General features: G+C 40.0%; 1 non-coding gene and 1 pseudogene across 1 annotated transcript; both read right to left on the bottom strand.

Moving 5' to 3' along the window:
- Nucleotides 1-6,692: 6,692 nt before the first annotated feature.
- LOC128585246 (small nucleolar RNA SNORA32) lies at nt 6,693-6,813 on the bottom strand. Its single transcript, XR_008379968.1, has one exon. It is a non-coding gene; the product is annotated as a small nucleolar RNA SNORA32 (small nucleolar RNA).
- Nucleotides 6,814-15,750: 8,937 nt separating this feature from the next.
- LOC128585309 (uncharacterized) lies at nt 15,751-15,827 on the bottom strand (annotated as a pseudogene).
- Between the last annotated feature and the right edge of the window lie 7,385 nt (nt 15,828-23,212).

Raw genomic sequence — 23,212 nt, 5'->3', positions numbered from 1 at the left:
AAGAAAGCATTTTCAGCCATATTGCCAAAGGTGTGGGTATTCTACTGCATTTTTCCATATTTCAATTAGACCTTTCTTAACATTAGCCAATGACTTTAAAATGTCATCTGCTGAGAGCTCAGTCAGTCTTTCTGTAGTTCCTTGGTGATATCAACTAGGTGAGGCTGAAATGCTAATTTGAGCATGATGTCATGGTTCTCAAAGTCAGTAAACCTTTCACTGTATTCTCCAATTAATAGGTTTATAACAGCTGCGTGTCTTCAGATGATTCACATGTATCATCCCGCTCATCAAGGACCCTTGCTAACTGGAGAAAATGGTCATCTGAAATTTCTTTTCAAAAAATAAGTGCTTTGGAAAAAGATAGCTTTTTAAAAAATGCTTGGATTTTTTGCCACATAGTTTATATAGACTTTGTTTTACCTTGCAAAGGAATATTCAAGTAGTTTTGATTTGACATGCTATCACACAGAATGCTGCATTCGTATGGAAATATTTCAATAATTCATATTGCTGATTCTATTCTTCATAAAATTTAGCTATCTGTTCGCACCAAGATAAAATTTTGGCTAACACCTGTCCCTTGGATAGCCAACACACTTTAGAATGATATGGCAAATCCATGCTGAATATCTCAAGGCTGGACTTTAGCATGTTCTAAAATTGATGATGTCATGTTGCATTTTTATATAGTTAATAATACTTACAACTTGTTACAAAGTGTCTCTTAAAATAGTAGCTGTAGCACAGAGATTTTGCTGATGCAAAATACAGTGAAAAGAAATGAGAGCATCTGGATCTGTTAATACTCTTCTAAATTTGTGTAATAAACCCTTCATGTCTTCCTGTCTCGTCTTATCGTTAGCAGAAACAAGATAATATTGCAGTTCCCAACCTCTTTTAAAAATTTTCTTTCTGGAGGAATCACACTACCAGACCTCAGACTTTACTACAAATCGATAGTGATCAAAACAGCATGGTATTGGCACAAAAACAGAGAAGTAGATATCTGGAATAGAATAGAGAACCAAGAGATGAATCCAGCTACTTACCGCTATTTGATTTTTGACAAGCCAATTAAAAACATTCAGTGGGGAAAAGATTCCCTATTTAACAAATGGTGCTGGGTGAACTGGCTGGCAACCTGCAGAAGACTGAAATTGGACCCACACCTTTCACCATTAACTAAGATAGACTCTCATTGGATTAAAGATTTAAACTTAAGACATGAAACTATAAAAATACTAGAGGAGAATGCAGGGAAAACCCTTGAAGAAATTGGTCTGGGTGAGTATTTCATGAGGAGAACCCCCCGGGCAATTGAAGCAGCTTCAAAAATACACTACTGGGACTTGATCAAACTAAAAAGCTTCTGCACAGCTAAGAACACAGTAAGCAGAGCAAGCAGACAGCCCTCAGAATGGGAGAAGATATTTGTAGGGTATAACTCTGACAAAGGTTTAATAACCAGAATCCACAGAGAACTCAAACGCATCAGCAAGAAAAAAACAAGGGATCCCATCGCAGGCTGGGCAAGGGATTTGAAGAGAAACTTCTCTGAAGAAGACAGGCGCACGGCCTTCAGACATATGAAAAAATGCTCATCATCTTTAATCATCAGAGAAATGCAAATCAAAACTACTTTGAGATATCATCTAACTCCAATGAGACTAGCCTATATCACAAAATCTCAAGACCAGAGATGTTGGCGTGGATGCGGAGAAAAGGGAACACTTCTGCACTGCTGGTGGGAATGCAAATTAATACATTCCTTCTGGAAAGATATATGGAGAACACTCAGAGATCTAAAAATAGATCTGCCATTCAATCCTGTAATTCCTCTGCTGGGCATATACCCAGAAGACCAAAAATCACAACATAACAAAGATATTTGTACCAGAATGTTTATTGCAGCCCAATTCATAATAGCTAAGTCATGGAAAAAGCCCAAGTGCCCATCGATCCACGAATGGATTAATAAATTGTGGTATATGTATACCATGGAATACTATGCAGCCTTAAAGAAAGATGGAGACTTTACCTCTTTCATGTTTACATGGATGGAGCTGGAACATATTCTTCTTAGTAAAGTATCCCAAGAATGGAAGAAAAAATACCCAATGTACACAGCCCTACTATGAAACTAATTTGGGACTCTCACATGAAAGCTATAACCCAGCTACAACTTAACAATAGGGGGAAGTGGGAAAGGGGGGGGTGGGTAGAGGGAGGGGAATCGGTGGGATCACACCTGTGGCGCATATTACAGGGGTATTTGCGAAACTTGGTAAATGTAGAATGTAAATGTTTTGGCACAGTAACTGAGATAACGCCGGAAAGGCTATGTTAACCACTGTGATAAAAATGTGTCAAATGGTTTATGAAGTGAGTGTATGATGCCCCATAATCATATCATTGTATACAGTTATGATTTAATAAAAAAATTAAAAAAAAATTTTCTTTCTTCCTTCAGTGTTTTCTTGGTCTTCTTTGACATGATGAGGTGTTAAGCAGATAGAATTAAAAAATACGGTAGAGCTGCACAATTATTCACAAATTCCACTTCAAATAGAAACACAGTGTACTATTGTAAAAAGCTGATAACAGACTGGAAAACTCAATCTTCATAAATTCTTGCCAAACAGCCTTTTGTGGTAGTGGCACCAGTCAGGTGGCGGCAGCTAGAACTAAATCACAGGTGTAGCCGCTGTCAGTTTAGCCCTTATGTCTATCATGATTATTATACTGGTCAATCTGAGAGGATTATTTCATGGAAACCTATTTTATTCTTTGGCATTTTAAAAATGTTCATTTTAAAAATAAAATAACAATATTAATGACAAACAAAATGTATTAATAAAAATAAGAGGAGGATTCGTTCTGTAAAATTTGGGTTCACTCAAAAGGCCATGCTATGGACCCAGAAGGCCACATATGGACTTAAGATGGAATGTGTCCCACTCCTGTCTAGGCTCAATCAATCCTCCTGCCTCAGCCTCCTGAAAAGCTGGGACTTAGGCCTGTGCCACCACATCTGCCTGCTTTTCTATTTATTTGTAGAGATGGCGTCTCCTTTTAGCTCAAGCTGGTCTCAAACCCCTGAGCTCAAGCAATCTTCCTACCTTGTCCTCCTGAACTGCTAGGGTTACAGGCACACAAACTTGCAAGAACCGTTGGTTAAGTTTTCAAGAATTTCCTAAACCTGTTGTTAAATGTAGTCCTAATTAAAAGTTAAATTACTTAAGTTTATAATTAAATATATTATATTAAAAACAATGGGCCTGGGCTTGGTGCCTGTGGCTCAAGCAGCTAAGGCACCAGCCACATACACCTGAGCTGGCGGGTTTGAATCCAGCCTGGGCCCACCAAACAACAATGACGGCTGCAACCAAAAAAATAGCCAGGCATTGTGGCAGGTGCCTGTGGTCCCAGCTACTTGGGAGGCTGAGGCAAGAGAATCGCTTAAGCCCAGGAGTTGGAGGTTGCTGTGAGCTGTGATGCCACAGCACTCTATCCAGAGCTTGAGGCTCTGTCTCAAAAAAAACAATGGGCCTGGTGCAGGGGTGCACACCTGTAATTCTAGCACTCTGAGAGGCTGAGGCACGAGAATTGCTTGAGGACAGGAGTTTCAGGTTGCAGGGAGCTATGATAACACCACTGCATTCTACTCAGGGGTGATAAAGTAAGATTCTGTCTCACAAAAAAAAAAAAAAAAAATGAATAAATAAAATAAAATAAGTAATATTTAAAACTCATCACTTCCTGGGTGGCGCCTGTGGCTCAGTCGGAAGGGCGCCGGCCCCATATACCGAGGGTGGCAGGTTCAAACCTGGCCCCGGCCAAACTGCAACCAAAAAATAGCCGGGCGTTGTGGCGGGCGCCTGTAGTCCCAGCTACTCGGGAGGCTGAGGCAAGAGAATCGCTTAAGCCCAGGAGTTGGAGGTTGCTGTGAGCCGTGTGAGGCCACGGCACTCTACCGAGGGCCATAAAGTGAGACTCTGTCTCTACAAAAAAAAAAATGTTTAAAAAAAACTCATCACTTCCTAATAATTTTGCTACCTGTTATTATTATCTCTTCCCTTGAGTTTATTCACACCTATTCCATTTGCGTGGTGGAAATACCACATAACGGTGTTAGTGCATGTCTCTTCCAAACTCTGAGTTCAGTGACATCAAGTTGGTGCCTTGAAATTGGCCATAGTGGGAGGATTTACAGTACCAAAACTGGCAGGTGCTATAAATCAAGTCTCAATCCCCACCCCAGAAAGCCAGTTGTTAAACATTTACCACAGCAAGGATACAACCTAAAATCTTAGTTTGTTTTTCTGGCAAACATACTACACTTCTGATTCAATTTGCGCTAAGGTTTTTGCCACTACTTAAGCAAGTACTGTATGACCTATTTTTACTGGTGTATTTAATTCCTTAGACCTCATATTAATTTTAAATCTCATCCTTTTAGATTCAACCTAATTGATTTTTATTATGTTATCCAAGTACTTAACATATCTCCAACTGTTAGCTATAAATTTGACGATCACGCCTTTTGTATATTTATTCTGAAAGCATTTACGAGGGACAGAGGAAGGGCACAGGCCTGGGACTCACCATTATATACTTCCTTACAGTTTTATATCAGCTTGATAGTCAATGCCTGTTCATATAATCAACTGGTTACTAATTCACCCAGTGTGCCAAAATATAGTTAATATTTCTACATCTTTTCCAAAAGAATATCATGAAAAATTTCATGTGGCATTATCATAGCTCACAGCAACATCAAACTCTTGAGTTCAAGTGATCCTCTTACCTCAGCCTCCCTGAGTGCTAGGATTACAGGTGTGAGCCATGGTGCCCACCATCTTGAAACTTTGTGAGAAACCGTAGGTACTTCTGAGATCACAAAATCACAACCAAGGAGATTCACAAAGGTGGAAGAATTTAGTACATTTGCTGCTTTCTCTTTAATTTTACTTACCTGATCTTTACCATGAAACAATTTCTTAATATAATCAACTTTTGTTACATGGCATTTTCTTGCCTGGAACTCTCTAAGTTGCTCGTATGCATAGTTCCAAAAACATGTTAACAATGTTTATGGGTTTTAACTCAGAGGTCCTGAGCAGAGAGGTATGAAATCTAGGTTTTCCCCTTTGTTCTGCCTTAGGCAGCTGTGAAATCTTGGGATCCCCTTGGCTGTTTTGCTCACACCTAAGTATTGTTATAAATTCCATCCAAAACCAGGAGAACAGAGCAGTGTGCTGCCAGCTAGCCTGTCTATGGGTTCTTGGCTGTTTCCATCTACTCATCTGCATGAGGAGAGACAGGGAAAAAGGGTCTAACTTGGAGGTCTTGGTAGGGAGAAGAAAAGTAGATGGAAGAGAAATAAGACAGCCCATGTTTTTCCTCCTAAATTTCTTACAAGAAGTAATATCAAAACAAACCTAAGAAATAAGTCAAACTATCAAAACAAGATAATGACAAAGGAGAAAGTAAAGGGTTTTGGCCAAATCCATCTCACAATCTTTCTTCCTGCTACCACAAAGCTATCTGAACTGAGATCTTAGTGGACCTCCATTTCCAGTAAACATCACTCACTTAGAACAAAAACGGGAAGCTCCCACATGTAGCCGCTGGCAAAAGTCCCAGATGCAGGAAGAAGTTTTTATGACATCATCCAGAAAGTTATGCAGTAGGAAAGTCTGCAGATTAGAATAGCTCACCTAAGAGTTTTGTTTTGTTGTTCTGTTTTTTTTTTTTTGAGACAGAGTCTCACTCCATTGCCCAGGGCCCTGGGTGAGTTAAAGCGCAGTGGCTTCATTATACCTCACTGTGACCTCAAACTCCTGGACTCCTGCCTCAGCCTCCAGAGTAGCTAGGTACAGGGGTCCTCAAACTGTGGCCTGTGGACCACATGAGGCAGTGTGATTGTATTTGTTCCCATTTTGATTTTTTACTTCAAAATAAGATATGTGCAGTGTGCATAGGAATTTGTTCATAGTTTTTTCTAAACTATACTCCAGCCTTCCAACTGTCTGAGGGACAGTGAACTGGCCCCCTGTTTAAAAAGTTTGAGGATGCCTGAGTCTAGGACTATAGGCACTACCATTCCTGGCCAAGAGTTTTTTCACTAGGAATTTCACTAGTATTTAGCAAGCCCAAATATATTTAGAAAATATATTTCTTAAAAAAAAAAAAGAAAGAAAATATTTCTCTCTCTTTTTTTGGTGTAAAAAGTTTCCTTTATTATGGCATTAGGCAAAATTAATAAATTTTCATTCAAGAAATTTCATATGTGATTCTCCTGCTGTCCATCAAGGGTAGCCTTAGCATCTCAAAGACTGGAGTCACTGAAGAGTTACCTTCAAGACAGCCCTTTTTTATAGAACAGATCCTCAATCCACTGTTGTCCTGTCAGCCTTACATAACCACATAAAAGTGTATCTCCAGAGATGATCATATGAAAAAGCCTCCCTTAGCTCCATAGACCGCCTAGTCATTAACTATTCAGAAGAGTTACAATGAGATTTAGCTAGACAAATCTCTTCTGCGAGGCACAAGAGATCAAGGTATGCCCTGTGCCTACCCTAAAATGTATCAGACAATCACAGTTGCTTGTTTTGTATTTCTACTTGGACAGTGCTCACACCCAGGCAATGGAGGGAAAATAATAGTCTAATAAAGGGTTAATAAAATGTCCCTAGTAGGCTGAGTGCTAGCAAAGTAGCAGATAAAAACCTAGTGGGAAGTTTTTTTTATGGTCATGTCCACAGCAAGAAAATATATTTCTTTCTTTTTTTTTTGTAGAGACAGAGTCTCACTTTATGGCCCTCGGTAGAGTGCCGTGGCCTTACACAGCTCACAGCAACCTCCAACTCCTGGGCTTAAGCGATTCTCTTGCCTCAGCCTCCGGAGTAGCTGGGACTACAGGCGCCCGCCACAATGCCCGGCTATTTTTTTTTTGGTTGCAGTTTGGCCGGAGCCGGGTTTGAACCCGCCACCCTCGGTATATGGGGCCGGTGCCCTACAGACTGAGCCACAGGCGCCGCCCAAGAAAATATATTTCTTAATATATGTGTGTTACCAAAGAGGGTCTGGCTGCCTGCACTGTCAGCCAACATGCGGAGATGTAGACAGGTCCACCAAACTTTGTCAGAAGGCCAATATTTCTAGATAAGAGAGAGAGTAGTCTCTCTGAGACTGTTCTATTCTTCCATTCCCAAAATCACAGTTCTTTTTTTTTTTGTAGAGACAGAGTTTCACTTTATTGCCCTCTGTAGAGTGCCGTGGCATCACACGGCTCACAGCAACCTCCAACTCCTGGGCTTAGGCGATTCTCCTGCCTCAGCCTCCCGAGTAGCTAGGACTACAGGCGCCTGCCACACGCACGGCTATTTTTTTGTTGCAGTTTGGCCGGGGCTGGGTTTGAACCCACCACCCTCGGCATATGGGGCCGGCGCCCTACTCACTGAGCCACAGGCGCTGCCCCCAAAATCACAGTTCTATACATAAAAGTTAAAAGCAAGAACCATACTAACCCTTATCTTAAACAACAGTAATCAACACTTATCTTAAACAACAGCAATTAACACTTATCTTAAACAGCAGTAATTGCCATAACCCAGGAGCCATAATAAACAATAATTGACATAACCCATGACCCCAAACAACATTTCTAATTCAAAAATTAATATTGTAAATCAATCCCCCTAAACTACTCAAATATACACCTTCAGGTTAAAACTGCATTTACAAAACAACAAGAGTGGGAGACATGAAGTAAAGGTCACTGCAGGACCTAAACCCACCAGACCAGCCATGTGGTCTTGAACCTAGCCTGCCTGACTCCATCTTATTCGCACTACATATGCTCTCGTGTGTATATTTAATCCATGTATAAATACCTCTTGGAAATTGTTTAAGTGCTAAGGAAAATATTATTCATGTTTCTCTCTGTATAAACATTTAATTAAAGACCAGAAAAAAATATAGTTAAATACTATTGTACCTCTGTAGGTAGAAAAACATTTGTTCATGCTTTAAAAAGTAATTTGGTCGTTTTAGTACAAATGATACATCCTTATTATAAAATACTTTAACAAATCAGAAAAACTTACGAAACACATAAATCACCTGAAGTATCAGGACCCAAAAATAAGCCCTGACAGAATTTTGGTAAGAACTCCATAAACATTTTTATATGCCTACACATGTTCAATTTTATATAAGTGGCCTGTTCTTTATTTGATGCATTGTAATTCTCCTTACCTCTCAATAATGTCATTGATCTCTTTAAATGTCACCAAATATAGGCATATAATATGACCTTTAAGGACTCCATAGTTTTCCATTTTATTTTGTTTGTTTCATATACTTAGTCAATTCCATATGGATACAAACATAGCTTGCTGAGAAAGAACTTTATAAGCTTCAAAAAAATGTTACATAAAGAATGTAAAGTTGGGCGGTGCCTGTGGCTCAGTCGGTGGGGTGCCGGCCCCATATACCGAGGGTGGTGGGTTCGGACTGCAACCAAAAAATAGCCGGGCGTTGTGGTGGGCGCCTATAGTCCCAGCTACTCGGGAGGCTGAGGCAAGAGAATCGCTTAAGCTCAGGAGTAGGAGGTTGCTGTGAGCTGGGTGAGGCCACAGCACTCTACCGAGGAACATAAAGTGAGACTCTGTCTCTACAAAAAACAAACAAACAAAAAAAAAGAATGTAAAGTTATGTAAAATAACTTACTTCCAAATGAAGCTGGTACTAAACTGTTCCTCTGCAAGGACTTAAAATAGTGTATGTAAACAGTGAGGTACTATAAACATGTAGGATGTATTTTTGTTATTACTGGGCCATTAACGAAAATTAAAAAGATGAGCCAGTGTGATAGATGGAGCCTGTAATCCCAGCTACTTGGGAGACTGAGGCAGGAGGATTGCTTGAGCCCAGGAGTTCGAGGTTGTTGTGAGCTACTATTGTACCACTGCATTTCAGTCTGGGTGACACAGTGAGAGTTTGTCTCTTAATTAAAAAGAAAAGAAAACAGGGGGCGGAGCAAGATGGCCACCGAGTAACAGCTTCCTTGCATCTGGGCACCGTGAGTCCGGGGAGATAGGACTCCAGGCATCTCTGGCTCGTGGGATCTGCCTATCATCACCCCTGAGAGGATACAGGGAGTCAGCGAGAGACTTCTGGACCCCAAGAGGAGGACTAAAACAGTGGAAAACCGGCAAGTGGTTGTGTGTGTTCAATCCGTCTAAACCCGCCAGCAACTGTAAGTTCAGTAGAAGCGAGACTGCAAACCAGAAAGGCCTTACCTGTGAACTGTTTTGGTGTCTTTGGACTTGGCCCTCAGTTGAACTGCCTTGGGGAGAGACTGAGCGGGAGTGCGGAGAACTTTGGCCATTGTCTAGGGCCCCAGTCTGAGCCGCTGAGCCAGACGGAGCTAATAGTGTTTGGCTCTGGGTCACAGGGAGCCATTGTGAGCGATCTGCCCCGGCAAGCTCCACCCTCAGGGTCGCAGAGCTAGAATTGGGTGGGAGCTGGTAACCCAGCGACCAAGTAGCCTAAGGGCAGGGTCTGAGCCGCCTTGCAGCCCTAACCCTCAGGGGCAGAGTGAGACCAGTTTTGGCACACTGGGTAAGTGGATAGCCACTTCAGCAGTGACTCCAGTGACAAGCACTTTCCTGGGAAAGCTTCTGCTCAGCAAGTGAACAAGTTCAAAGTGCCTTTTAAGTGGGCCGAAGAGAGATTTAGGGTGTCTACCTGCTGGGGTTTGAGAAATCAGCAGCCTCCAGTCGTATCAGAACTGTGATTGATTAACATCTCATACCCCAGAAGACCACATGTTGCCCAGACAATATTCAATAACATATACATACCGCTTTGTTTTTGGTTGTGTTTATTTTTTTGGTTTGGTTGTTTTTTTTATTTTGAGGTTGTTGATGTTGTTTTGTTTTTTAAGTTCAACCTTTTCCATACAGATCTTTTTCTTTCTCAATTTTTATAGTTTAATTATAATGTCCCATTGCTGCCTTTTTCAATAATTAGAACTTAATTTTTGCTAGTGTTTCTACAGCTATTATTTGGTTTTCCACCCAATTTTATCCCGTAAAGTTTTCTGTTTGCGTGTTTTGGTTTGATTTATAGCATTTTTGTCTTTCCTCTCTACTTGGTGGAGGTGGGGTACTGTGTCTGATCAGATTAGCAAAGAGCTGCTGACCCGAAGGGAACCACCCAACTGGACACCCCCAGAAGGTGGGGTTTTTTTAAGGTTGTGTCAAAGTACCCTACTGTACAACTATATTGCTCTGTCTCCCTCTTTCTGTGCCTCTCTTCTTTTTGTCAATATTCCTTTTACCCACCCCCTCTCCTTTCTCTATTTTTCTTTGTTTTTCTTATCACTCGATCCTCTTTCCTTCATCCCTTTTTTGCTCTTCAACCTTCTCACCCTTCTGGTCCTGTAACCCTTAGTCCGTAGGCATGAGAACTTAAAGAGCAAGAGGAAGTGAAAGGAAAATTAGGGCAAGGAAACAGATAAAGGAAATCATTCATGAGGAAGAATCAGCAGAAAACTCCAGGCAACATGAAGAACCAGTCCAGAACAACCCCGCCAAGGGACCATGAGGTAGCTACTGCAGATGATTCCACCTATAAAGAAATGTTAGGAATGACAGAAAGGGAATTTAGAATACACATATTGAAAACAATGAAAGAAATGATGGAAACAATGAAGGAAACTGCTAATAAAGTGGAAAATAACCAAAAGGAAATCCAAAAACAGAATCAAATAAGAGATGAACGATATGAAGAATATAGAAAGGATATAGCAGAGTTGAAGGAACTGAAACAGTCAATTAGGGAACTTAAAGATGCAATGGAAAGTATCAGCAACAGGTTAGACCATGCAGAAGAAAGAATTTCAGAGGTAGAAGACAAAGTTCTTGAGATAACTCAGATAGTAAAAGAGGCAGAAAAGAAGAGAGAGAAAGCAGAACGTTCACTGTCAGAATTATGGGACTTTATGAAGTGTTCCAACATACGAGTTATAGGAATTCCAGAAGGGGAAGAAGAATGCCCCAGAGGAATGGAAGCCATACTAGAGAATATTATAAAAGAAAATTTCCCAAATATCACCAAAGATTCTGACACACTGCTTTCAGAGGGATATCGGACCCCAGGTCTCCTCAACTCTAACCGAGCTTCTCCAAGACACATTGTGATGAACCTGTCCAAAGTCAAGACAAAAGAAAAGATTCTGCAAGCTGCCAGGAGTAAGCGCCAGTTGACCTACAGGGGCAAATCCATCAGAGTGACCGCAGACTTCTCTAATGAAACTTTCCAAACAAGAAGACAATGGTCATCTACCTATAATCTACTTAAACAGAACAATTTCCAGCCCGGAATTCTGTACCCTGCTAAGCTAAGCTTAAAAATTGATGGAGAAATGAAATCATTTACCGATATACAAACATTGAGGAAATTTGCCACAACAAGACCAACCCCACAGGAAATACTTCAACCTGTTCTGCACACTGACCACCACAATGGATCAGCAGCAAAGTAAGAACTCAGAAATTAAAGGACAGAACCTAACCTCCACACTGATGTAAAAGATAAAACTAAGCAATGGACTCTCACAAAATAAGACGAATAGAATACTACCACACTTATCAATTATTTCAATAAATGTTAATGGCTTGAATTCCCCACTGAAGAGACATAGATTGGTTGACTGGATTAAAAAACACAAGCCATCCATTTGCTGTCTGCAAGAAACACACCTGGCTTCAAAAGACAAATTAGAGCTCCGAGTCAAGGGTTGGAAGACAATTTTTCAGGCAAATGGAATTCAGAAGAAAAGAGGAGTTGCAATCTTATTTTCAAATACATGTGGATTTAAAGCAACTAAAGTCAAAAAAGACAAAGATGGTCACTTTATATTGGTCAAGGGAAAAATACAACAAGAAGACATTTCAATTCTAAATATTTATGCACCCAATTTAAATGCTCCCAGATTCTTGAAACAGACCTTACTCAGTCTGAGCAATATGATATCTGACAATACCATAATAACAGGGGACTTTAACACTCCTCTTACAGAGCTGGACAGATCCTCTAAACAGAAATTAAACAAAGATACAAGAGATTTAAATGAGACCCTAGAACAACTGTGCTTGATAGACGCATATAGAACACTCCATCCCAAAGAGAAAGAATATACATTCTTCTCATCACCCCATGGAATATTCTCTAAAATTGATCATATCCTGGGACACAAAACAAATATCAACAGAATCAAAAGAATTGAAATTTTACCTTGTATCTTCTCAGACCATAAGGCAGTAAAGGTGGAACTCAACTCTAACAAAAATGCTCGACCCCACCCAAAGGCATGGAAATTAAACAATCTTCTGTTGAATTACAGATGGGTGCAGGAAGAAATAAAACAGGAAATCATTAACTTCCTTGAGCATAACAACAATGAAGACACAAGCTACCAAAACCTGTGGGATACTGCAAAAGCAGTTTTGAGAGGAAAATTCATCGCTTTAGATGCCTACATTAGAAAAACAGAAAGAGAGCGCATCAGCAATCTCACAAGAGATCTTATGGAATTGGAAAAAGAACAATCTAAGCCTAAACTCAGTAGAAGAAAAGAAATCTCCAAAATCAAATCAGAGATCAATGAAATTGAAAACAAAAGAATCATTCAGAAAATTAATGAAACAAGGAGTTGGTTTTTTGAAAAAATAAATAAAATAGATAAACCATTGGCCAGACTAATGAAGAATAGAAAAGTAAAATCTCTAGTAACGTCAATCAGAAATGATAAAAGGGAAATAACAACTGATCCCACAGAGATACAAGAGATCATCTCTGAATACTACCAGAAACTCTATGCCCAGAAATTTGACAATGTGAAGGAAATGGATCAATATTTGGAATCACACCCTCTCCCTAGACTCAGCCAGGAAGAAATAGAGCTCCTGAACAGACCAATTTCAAGCACTGAGATCAAAGAAACAATAAAAAATCTTCCAACCAAAAAATGCCCTGGTCCAGATGGCTTCACTCCAGAATTCTATCAAACCTTCAAGGAAGAGCTTATTCCTGTACTGCAGAAATTATTCCAAAAAATTGAGGAAGAAGGAATCTTCCCCAACACATTCTATGAAGCAAACATCACCCTGATACCAAAACCAGGAAAAGACCCAAACAAAAAGGAGAATTTCAGACCAATCTCACTCATGAATATAGATGCAAAAATTCTCAACAAAATCCTAGCCAATAGATTACAGCTTATCATCAAAAAAGTCATTCATCATGATCAAGTAGGCTTCATCCCAGGGATGCAAGGCTGGTTTAACATACGCAAGTCCATAAACGTTATCCACCATATTAACAGAGGCAAAAATAAAGATCACATGATCCTCTCAATAGATGCAGAAAAAGCATTTGATAAAATCCAGCATCCTTTTCTAATTAGAACACTGAAGAGTATAGGCATAGGTGGCACATTTCTAAAACTGATGGAAGCTATCTATGACAAACCCACAGCCAATATTTTACTGAATGGAGTAAAACTGAAAGCTTTTCCTCTTAGAACTGGAACCAGACAAGGTTGTCCTCTGTCACCTTTACTATTCAACGTAGTGCTGGAAGTTCTAGCCAATACAATTAGGCAAGACAAGGAAATAAAGGGAATCCAAATGGGAGCAGAGGAGGTCAAACTCTCCCTCTTTGCTGACGACATGATCTTATACTTGGAGAACCCCAAAGACTCAACCACAAGACTCCTAGAAGTCATCAAAAAATACAGTAATGTTTCAGGATATAAAATCAACGTCCACAAGTCAGTAGCCTTTGTATACACCAATAACAGTCAAGATGAGAAGCTAATCAAGGACACAACTCCCTTCACCATAGTTTCAAAGAAAATGAAATACCTAGGAATATACCTAACGAAGGAGGTGAAGGACCTCTATAAAGAAAACTAAGAAATCCTCAGAAAGGAAATAGCAGAGGTTATTAACAAATGGAAGAACATACCATGCTCATGGATGGGAAGAATCAACATTGTTAAAATGTCTATACTTCCCAGAGTAATTTACCTATTCAATGCCATTCCTATCAAAATACCAACATCGAACTTTCAAGATTTGGAAAAAATGATTCTGCGTTTTGTATGGAACCGGAAAAAAACCCGTATAGCTAAGGCAGTTCTCTGTAACAAAAATAAAGCTGGGGGCATCAGCATACCAGATTTTAATCTGTACTACAAAGCCATAGTGCTCAAGACAGCATGGTACTGGCACAAAAACAGAGACATAGACACTTGGAATCGAATTGAAAACCAAGAAATGAAACTAACATCTTACAACCACCTAATCTTTGATAAACCAAACAAGAACATACCTTGGGGGAAAGACTCCCTATTCAATAAATGATGTTGGAAGAACTGGATGTCTACATGTAAAAGACTGAAACTGGACCCACACCTTTCCCCACTCACAAAAATTGATTCAAGATGGATAACGGACTTAAACTTAAGGCATGAAACAATAAAAATCCTCCAAGAAAGCATAGGAAAAACACTGGAAGATATTGGCCTGGGGAAAGACTTCATGAAGAAGACTACCATGGCAATTGCAACAACAACAAAAATAAACAAATGGGACTTCATTAAAGTGAAAAGCTTCTGTACACCTAAGGAGACAATAACCAAAGCAAAGAGACAACCTACACAATGGGAAAGGATATTTGCATATTTTCAATCAGACAAAAGCTTGATAACTAGGATCTATAGAGAACTCAAATTAATCCACATGAAAAAAGCCAACAATCCCATATATCAATGGGCAAGAGACATGAATAGAACGTTCTCTAAAGATGACAGACGAATGGCTAACAAACACATGAAAAAATGTTCATCATCTCTATATATTAGAGAAATGCAAATCAAAACACCCTGAGATATCATCTAACCCCAGTGAGAATGGCCCACATCACAAAATCTCAAAACTGCAGATGCTGGTGTGGATGTGGAGAGAAGGGAACACTTTTACACTGCTGGTGGGACTGCAAACTAGTACAACCTTTCTGGAAGGAAGTATGGAGAAACCTCAAAGCACTCAAGCTAGACCTCCCATTTGATCCTGCAATCCCATTACTGGGCATCTACCCAGAAGGAAAAAAAATCCTTTTATCATAAGGACACTTGTACTAGACTGTTTATAGCAGCTCAATTTACAATTGCCAAAATGTGGAAACAGCCTAAATGCCCACCAAGCCAGGAATGGATTAACAAGCCGTGGTATATGTACACCATGGAATACTATTCAGCCATTAAAAAAAATGGAGACTTTACATCCTTCGTATTAACCTGGATGGACGTGGAAGACATTATTCTTAGTAAAGCATCACAAGAATGGAGAAGCATGAATCCTATTACTCAATTTTGATATGAGGACAATTAACGACAATTAAGGTTATGGGGGGGGAAGCAGAAAGTGGGACGTAGGGAGGGGGGTGGGGCCTTGGTGTGTGTCACACTTTATGGGGGCAAGACATGATTGCAAGAGGGACTTTACCTAACAATTGCAATCAGTGTAACCTGGCTTATTGTACCCTCAATGAATCCCCAACAATAAAAAAAAAAAGAAAAGAAAACAAAGACGAATTACAAAGCAAAACTCAATAGATTTAACATCATAGGAATGTAAAATATCTTAAGAAAAATAAAAAATTTCTTTTTGATTTTCCTAAGCTGTTTTAGTATTTTCTTCATTTCAAGTCAGTCATGAAAGATCATTGCCATCATCTCACCAAAAACTTTCTTAAAACAAATGCAATTGAAACAGAACATACTAAAATCTATGGGACACAGCAAAAGCAGTGCTAAGAGTGAAGTTTATAGCAATAAAAACTTCTATCAAAAAAATAGATTTGAAATAAACAGTCTAAAGATGCACCCCAAGGAACTAGAAAAGCAAGAACAAATCAAACCCAAACTTAGGAAGGAAAGAAAGAATGACGACCAAAGTAGAGATAAAAGAAATAGAGTCTTAAAATATTATATATACACATAATATATAAGGGATTGATGAAACAAAAGTTTTTTTTTTTTTTTTTTTTTTGAGAGAGTCTCACTTTGTCACCCTTGGTAGAGTGCCCTGGCATGATAGCTCACAGCAACCTCAAACTCTAGGGCTTAAGCAATTCTCTTGCCTCAGCCTCTCGAATAGCTGGGACTACAGGCACCCATCACAACACCCGGCAAGAGTCTTGCTCTAACTCAGGCTGGTCTTGAACCTGTGAGCTCAGGCAATCCACCTGCCTCCACCTCCCAGAGTGCTAGGATTTATAGGCATGAGCAACCACACTTGGCCAACAAAAGTTGCTTTTTTGTAAAGATAAACAAAAATCAATAAACCACTAGCCAGACAAACCAAGAAAAAAAGAGAGAAGATCCAAATAAATAAAATCAGCTGCATGTGGGCTGGGTTGTTTTATTTTCATATACCTGAGCATGGAAAAACTAATGCAAAATTGTATTTTCTTACGTAGTGGAACTCTGAAATGACTTCAAATTCCTAGTGAATGTATAGGTTTGCTTTCATGTCCCTCTTCTGGATTGCTTTAGAAGTGATGTGTTATTTCCTACCCCATGTTTCATTTGTATAAAAGAACATCTGCAACAGTTTTTCTCCTGCCCCTCAGAAGAGCCATACTTTGAGTTTTATGTCTGTTATTGATAAATTTCTTTTTTTTTTTTTTTTTTGGTTTTTGGCTGGGGGTGGGTTTGAACCCGCCACCTCTGGCATACGGGACCGGCGCCCTACTCCTTCAGCCACAGGCACCACCCTGTTATTGATATATTTCAATAAATCTTTTTATACAATAAAATAAAATCAGAAATGGAAAAGGAGACATTACAACTGATAGCACAGAAATACAAAAGATTGTCAGAGATTATTATGAAACTTATACACTAACAAACAGGAAATCCTAGAGGAAATGGACAAATTCCTGGGCACATACAACTTACCAAGATTGAATCAGGAAGAAATAGAAAACTCGAGCAGAGTGGTAACAAGTAATGTGATCAAAGCAGTAATAAAATGTCTCCCCAAAAAGAAAAGTCCAAGGTTGGATAGCTTCACTTCCAAATTCTACCAAAATTCAAAGAAGAATCAACACCAATTTTTCTCAAACTGTTCGAAAAAATTGAAGAAGAAAGAAGTCTTCCTGGCTCATTCTACAAGGTCAGCATTATTGTGATAACAAAACCAGACAAAGATGCAACAACAACAAAAAAAACTACAGGCCAATATCCTTGATGAACATAGATGCAAAAATTGTCAATAACATTTTACCAAATTGAGTCCAATAGCATATCAAAAAGATAATACTCTGTGATGAAGTGAGATTTCCCAGGGAGGCAAAGATGGTTCAACAGATACAAATCAATAAACATGATACATTATGTCAGCAGAATGAGGGACAAAACCCATATGATCATCTTAATAGATGCAGAAAAAACATTTAATAAAACTCAGCAACTTCATGGTAAAAACTCTCTACAAACTAGGTATACAAGGAATATGCCTCCATGTAATAGAGGCTATACATGAGAGACCCACAGCTAACATCATACTGAATTGTAAAAAAACTGAAAGCTTTCCTCTAAGAACTAGAACAAGACAAGGATGCCTACTTCACCATTCCTATTCCACATACTACCAGAAGTCTCCCAGGTGTGTCCAACCTGCAGTGGATTATGTGAGGAGTCTTGCTTATCAGTGGTGGTGTACATCACAATAATCATGCACAGACCATTTTTTTGTTAATCAGTTTTCATTGGTGTTTGTATATTTAATGTGTAGCACAAGACAACTCTTCTTCTAATGTGGTACAGAGAAGCCAAAAGTTTGGACACCCCTGATAGCAAGAGCAATCAGGGAAGAGAAAGAAATAAAAGGAATCCAAATTGGAAAAGGGGAAGCCAAATTGTTACCCTTGTGGATGACATGATTTTATATCTAGAAAAACCTAAAGCCTCCATCTGAAACTGATAAACAAATTTAGTAAAATTGCAGGGTACAAAAGTCAGTAGCTATAAATACCAATAATGAACCAGCTGAGAAATAAATTAAGATCCCATTTATAATAGCTACGAAACAAACAAACAAAAGAAAAACCCTCAGGAATGAATTTAACCAAGGAGGCGAAAGACCTCTACAAGGAAAACTACCAAACACTGATGAAAGAAATCAAAGAGGACACAAACAAATGGAAAGATGTCCCATGCTCATGGATCATAAGAGTAACATTGTTAGGCTTGGCGCCCATAGCACAGTGGTTACAGCCCCAGCCACATACACCAAGAGTGGCAGGTTTGAACCCAGCCCAGGCCTGCCTAACAACAATGACAACTGCAACAAAAAATAGCCAGGCATTGTGGAGGGCACCTGTAGTCCCAGCTCCTCGGGAGGCTGAGGCAAGAGAATCACTTAAGCCTAACAGTTTGAGGTAACTGTAAGCTGTGACGCCACAGCACTCTACCAAGGGGGACATAGTGAGACTCTGTCTCAAAAAAAAAAAAAAAAATTAATATTGTTAAAATGACCATACTATGAAAGCAATCTACAGATTCAATGTGATTCCTATCAAAATAGCAATGTTATTTTTCACGAAACAGAAAAACAATTATAAAATTCATATGAAACCAAAAAACAGCCCAAATAGTCAAAGCAATCCCGAGCAAAAAGAACAAACTGGGAGACATCATACCACCTGACTTCAAAATATATTACAAGGATAAAGTAGCCAAAGCAACATGGTATTGGTATGAAAACAGACACACAGACCAATGAAACAGAACAGAGAACTAAGACAGCCCAAGAGTTTGAGGTTTGCAAAGAACTTACATTGGGGAAAGGACACTCTCTTCAATAAATGGTGGTGGGAAAATTAGATATCCACATACAGAAGAATGAAACTGGACTCCTAACTCTTACTATATGCAAATATCAACTAAAGATGGATTAATGGCTTAAACATCAGACACAAAACTATAAAACTACTAGAAGAAAACATAGAGAAAACATTTCAGGACATAGGTCTAGGCAAAGATTTTATGGCTAAGACATCAAAAGCATAGGTAAGAAAAATAAAAATAGACAAATGGGACTATATTAAACTAAAGAGTTTCTTCACAGCAAAGGGAACAATCAACAGAGTGAAGAGATAACCTGCTGAATGGAGAAAAAGATTTGCAAACTATTCATCCAACAAGAGACTAATATCCGAAATATACAAGGAACTCAAACAACTCAACATCAAAACAAAACAAACAAAACAAATAAGACATGGTGGCTCCTGCCTGGAATTCTAGCACTTTAGAAAGCCAAGGTGACAGGATCACTTAAGGTCAGGAGTTCAAGACAAGCCTGAACAACATAGTAAGACCCCTGTAAAAAACAGAAAAATTAGTTGGGCATGGTGGCACACACCGGTAGTCCTAACTATTCAAGAGGCTGAGACGAAAGGATTGCTTAAGTCCAGGAGTTTGAGGTTACAGTGAGCTACAATGACACCACTACCCTCATGACCAGGTGGCAGAATCAGACTCTGTCTCAAAAACAAACAAACTGGCGCTTGGCACCTGTGCTCAGTGGTTAGAGCGCCAGCCACATGCACTGGGGCTGGTGGGTTCAAACCTGGCCCGGGCCTGCTAAACAACAATGACAACAACAACAGCAAAAAATAGCTAGGCGTTGTGGCAGGTGCCTATGGTCCCAGCTACTTGGGAGGCTGAGGCAAGAGAATCACTTAAGCCCAAGAGTTTGAGGTTGCTGTGAGCTGTGACAATATGGCACTCTACCGAGGGTGACACAGTGAAACTCTGTCTCAAAAAAAAAAACAAGAAAGAAAGAAAAAGAAACAAACAAGCTGGGCACGGTGGCTCAAGCCTGTAATCCTAGCACTCTGGGAGGCTGATGCAGGTAGATTGCTTCAACTCAGGAGTTTGAGACCAGCCTGAAGAAGAGTGAGACCCCTTCTCTATTAAAAATAAAAAAATTAACCCAGGTGTTGTGGCAGACACCTGTAGTCCCTGCTAACTTGGGAGGCTGAAGCAAGCATTTGAGGTTGCTGTGAGCTATGACACCACAGCATTCTACTCAGGGACAACAGAGTCAGACTCTATCTTTAAAAAAAATAAAAGAACAAATAAATACCCCCTCAGTACAAGTAATCTCATTAAAAAGTAGGCAAAGAATGTGAATAGATACTTCTCAAGAGAAGACATGTAAATGGTCAACAGGCATATGAAGAAATGCTCAATATCACTAATCATCAGTAAAATGCAAATCTACAACAAGATATCTTCTTACCTTGCTTAGAAAATAAATGAATTAAAAAAAAAGTCCTGAATTGGCTCAGCACCTGTAGCATAATGGTTACAGCACCAGCCACATACACTGAAGCTGGCCTAAGCTTCGAACTCGGTCCAGGCCGGCTAACCAACAATGACAACTGCAACAAAACATAGGGGGCATTGTGGCAGGTGCCTGTAGTCACAGCTACTCAGGAGGCTGAGGCAAGAGAATCGCTTAAGCCCAAGAGTTGGAGGTTGCTGTGAGCTGTGATGCAAGAGCACACTACGGAGGGCAACAAAGTGAGACTCTGTCTCAAAACAAAACAAAACAAAACAAAAAAACAAAAAACTCTGACTCATAAAATAACCATTATATTTCTGCATTAGGTACCTGTTTATTCATTAGCTTGTCCAGGAAAAAAAGCAAATGCCAATAGTTTGCTTTTATCAGTTCATAATTCTCCATTTCCTTCACAATGTGTTCCCATTGAGCACACACACAGGATAAAAATAGAAAACTCTGAGATGGTGCTTTTGCCAGTTGCTCAGATGACTTTCTGAACAAGAAAGTTTTATATGGGTACATGGGTGTAAGAACTTGGCTTGAAATGTTTAAAAAGCAGGAAAAGACAGCAGAATCCATTTCTCACTGGAGCAGAGCCTAGGTTGTCCTGTTTATCTGAAATTAAGCCCAAATCCTGGCTCATTTGCTGTCAGCCTCCTGCAAACGAGCCAGGTTTCCCAGGGAATGTTGGCTGGAGCTCTGGCAGAGGCAAAGGACAGGACAGACAGCAGCAAACACTAATTCACCGCGTAACTATTTTCATATCCACCCAAGAGCCCACAGAAGTGCTGATAAATGACATGGGTCAATTCAACAAACACTTTTTAGACACCTGCTTTGTGCCAGGCAGGGTTCCCTGATGGTACATAGTGGCATGGAGGGGTAAGAAGCCCAGGGGCAAGCCAGCTGTAGAAGCTTGTGAAGGAACCGCTCCCTGCCTCCCAAACCCCTTCACCCCCAAGCCCCACACAGGGCAGGGAACATCAAGGTGGGACAGTTCCAGTCCAGCCTCATGTCTCCCCTTGTGACTTAGTCTGTAGGGAGGCAGAACCCCAGAGTGACCCTCCCAGCACACAAGCCTGTTTGGCACTGGGCCCAGGGCTGCCAGCAAGGGAAGGCGGTGGTGCAGATGTCAGCTGTCACTGAGGGCAGCAGTAGGTCAGCACTTTTCTCCTTTACTTTTTTTTTTGAAACATAGTCTCTCACTATGTCACCCCTGGTACAGTGCCTTGGCATCATAGCTCACAGTAACCTCAAACTCTTGGGCTCAAGCAATTCTCTTGTCTCAGCCTCCCTAGTAGCTGGGACTATAGGTACCCGCCACAACACCCAGCTATTTTTACACAAGGTCTCAGTCTGGCTTAGGCTGGTCTGGAAACTGAGAGCTCAGGCAATTCACCTACCTTGACCTCCCAAGTCCTAGGATTATAAGCATGAGCCACTGCTTTGGCCTTCCTTTATGTTTTTTTGTCTTTGAAAAATGTTTATAGGCCAGGCATGGTGGCTCATGCCTGTAGTCCCAGCGCTGTGGGAGGCCGAGGTGGGTGGATTGCCTGAGCTCAGAGGTTCGAGACCAGTACGAGCAGCAGTGAGCCAGAGTAAGACCCCGTCTCTACTAACATCAAAAATAGCCGGACGTTGTGGTGGGCATCTGTAATCCCAGCTACTGGGGAGGCAATGGCACAGAGCATCGCCAGAGGAAGAAGAAAATGAACAACAGGCAGCGCCTGTGGCTCAGTTGGTAAGGCGCCAGCCTCATATACCGACGGTGGCGGGTTCAAACCCGGCCCTGGCTGAACTGCAATCAAAAAATAGCCGGGCGTTGTGGCGGGCGCCTGTAGTCCCAGCTACTCGGGAGGAGAATCGCTTGGGCAGGAGAATTGCTTGGGCCCAGGAGTTGGAGGTTGCTGTGAGCTGTGTGATGCCACAGCACTCTACCGAGGGCAATAAAGTGAGACTCTGTCTCTACAAAAAAAAAAAAAAAAAGAAAGAAAATGAACAACAACAACAAAAACAGTACTTCAAATGAAGAAGAATAAATAAGCAAGCTGAAATTAAAAATAAAAAAATTTAAATTAAAAAAAGAAAAGAAAAAATGTTTATGGATGAGGGCACCATAAAAAGAGAAGGGAAGGGAAAGTTTGCTATGTATACCAATGGACTGTGTAGAAAAAAGAAAAGATTATACTAAGTTCTGTACATCCACCACCAATTTCATCAAGTCCTACCATATTTCTAGAGTTGCTTCAGATTTTTTAAAAGGAAACAAAATGATACAGTTGAAACTGTTTAGGAACCTGTTCCCAACTCATGTCCTTCCTTCTCTCCCCATGGGTAACCATTACCAGAACCCAGTCTGTGTCATTCACAAGCATGTTTTTATGCTATTTCTATGCTTATAAGTATCCACAAAACTATGGTTTAGTCTTGCTATTTTTAAAAGGTATCCGTTTGTATAAGCAAAATTATTGTTAAGTATTTCTTAGAAACGTCTTTCACTCCATAGTGTGTTTTATATTCAAATACGTTGATCTGTACAACTGTATTCGTGAATATTCCATAATTTAGCTCCAATCTGTAAACAGGAGGTTGCTTCTGATTTTTTTTGTTTACCTAGTAAAACAAATAATTTTATAAGACCATTTCCCGCATGTCTCCTGGTATACGTGTGCAAGTTTCTCTGGGATGAATACACATGAGAATTGAATCATTGAGTCATAGAGTCTGTGCATCATTAACAACATATCAAACTGTTTTGCACACTAGTT

The sequence above is a fragment of the Nycticebus coucang genome, chromosome 4 (assembly GCF_027406575.1).
Source record: "Nycticebus coucang isolate mNycCou1 chromosome 4, mNycCou1.pri, whole genome shotgun sequence".
In the NCBI taxonomy this organism is placed as follows: Eukaryota; Metazoa; Chordata; class Mammalia; order Primates; family Lorisidae; genus Nycticebus; species Nycticebus coucang.
The sequence above is the reverse complement of the archived record's forward strand: the minus strand, read 5'-3'. Positions and strand labels throughout refer to the sequence as shown.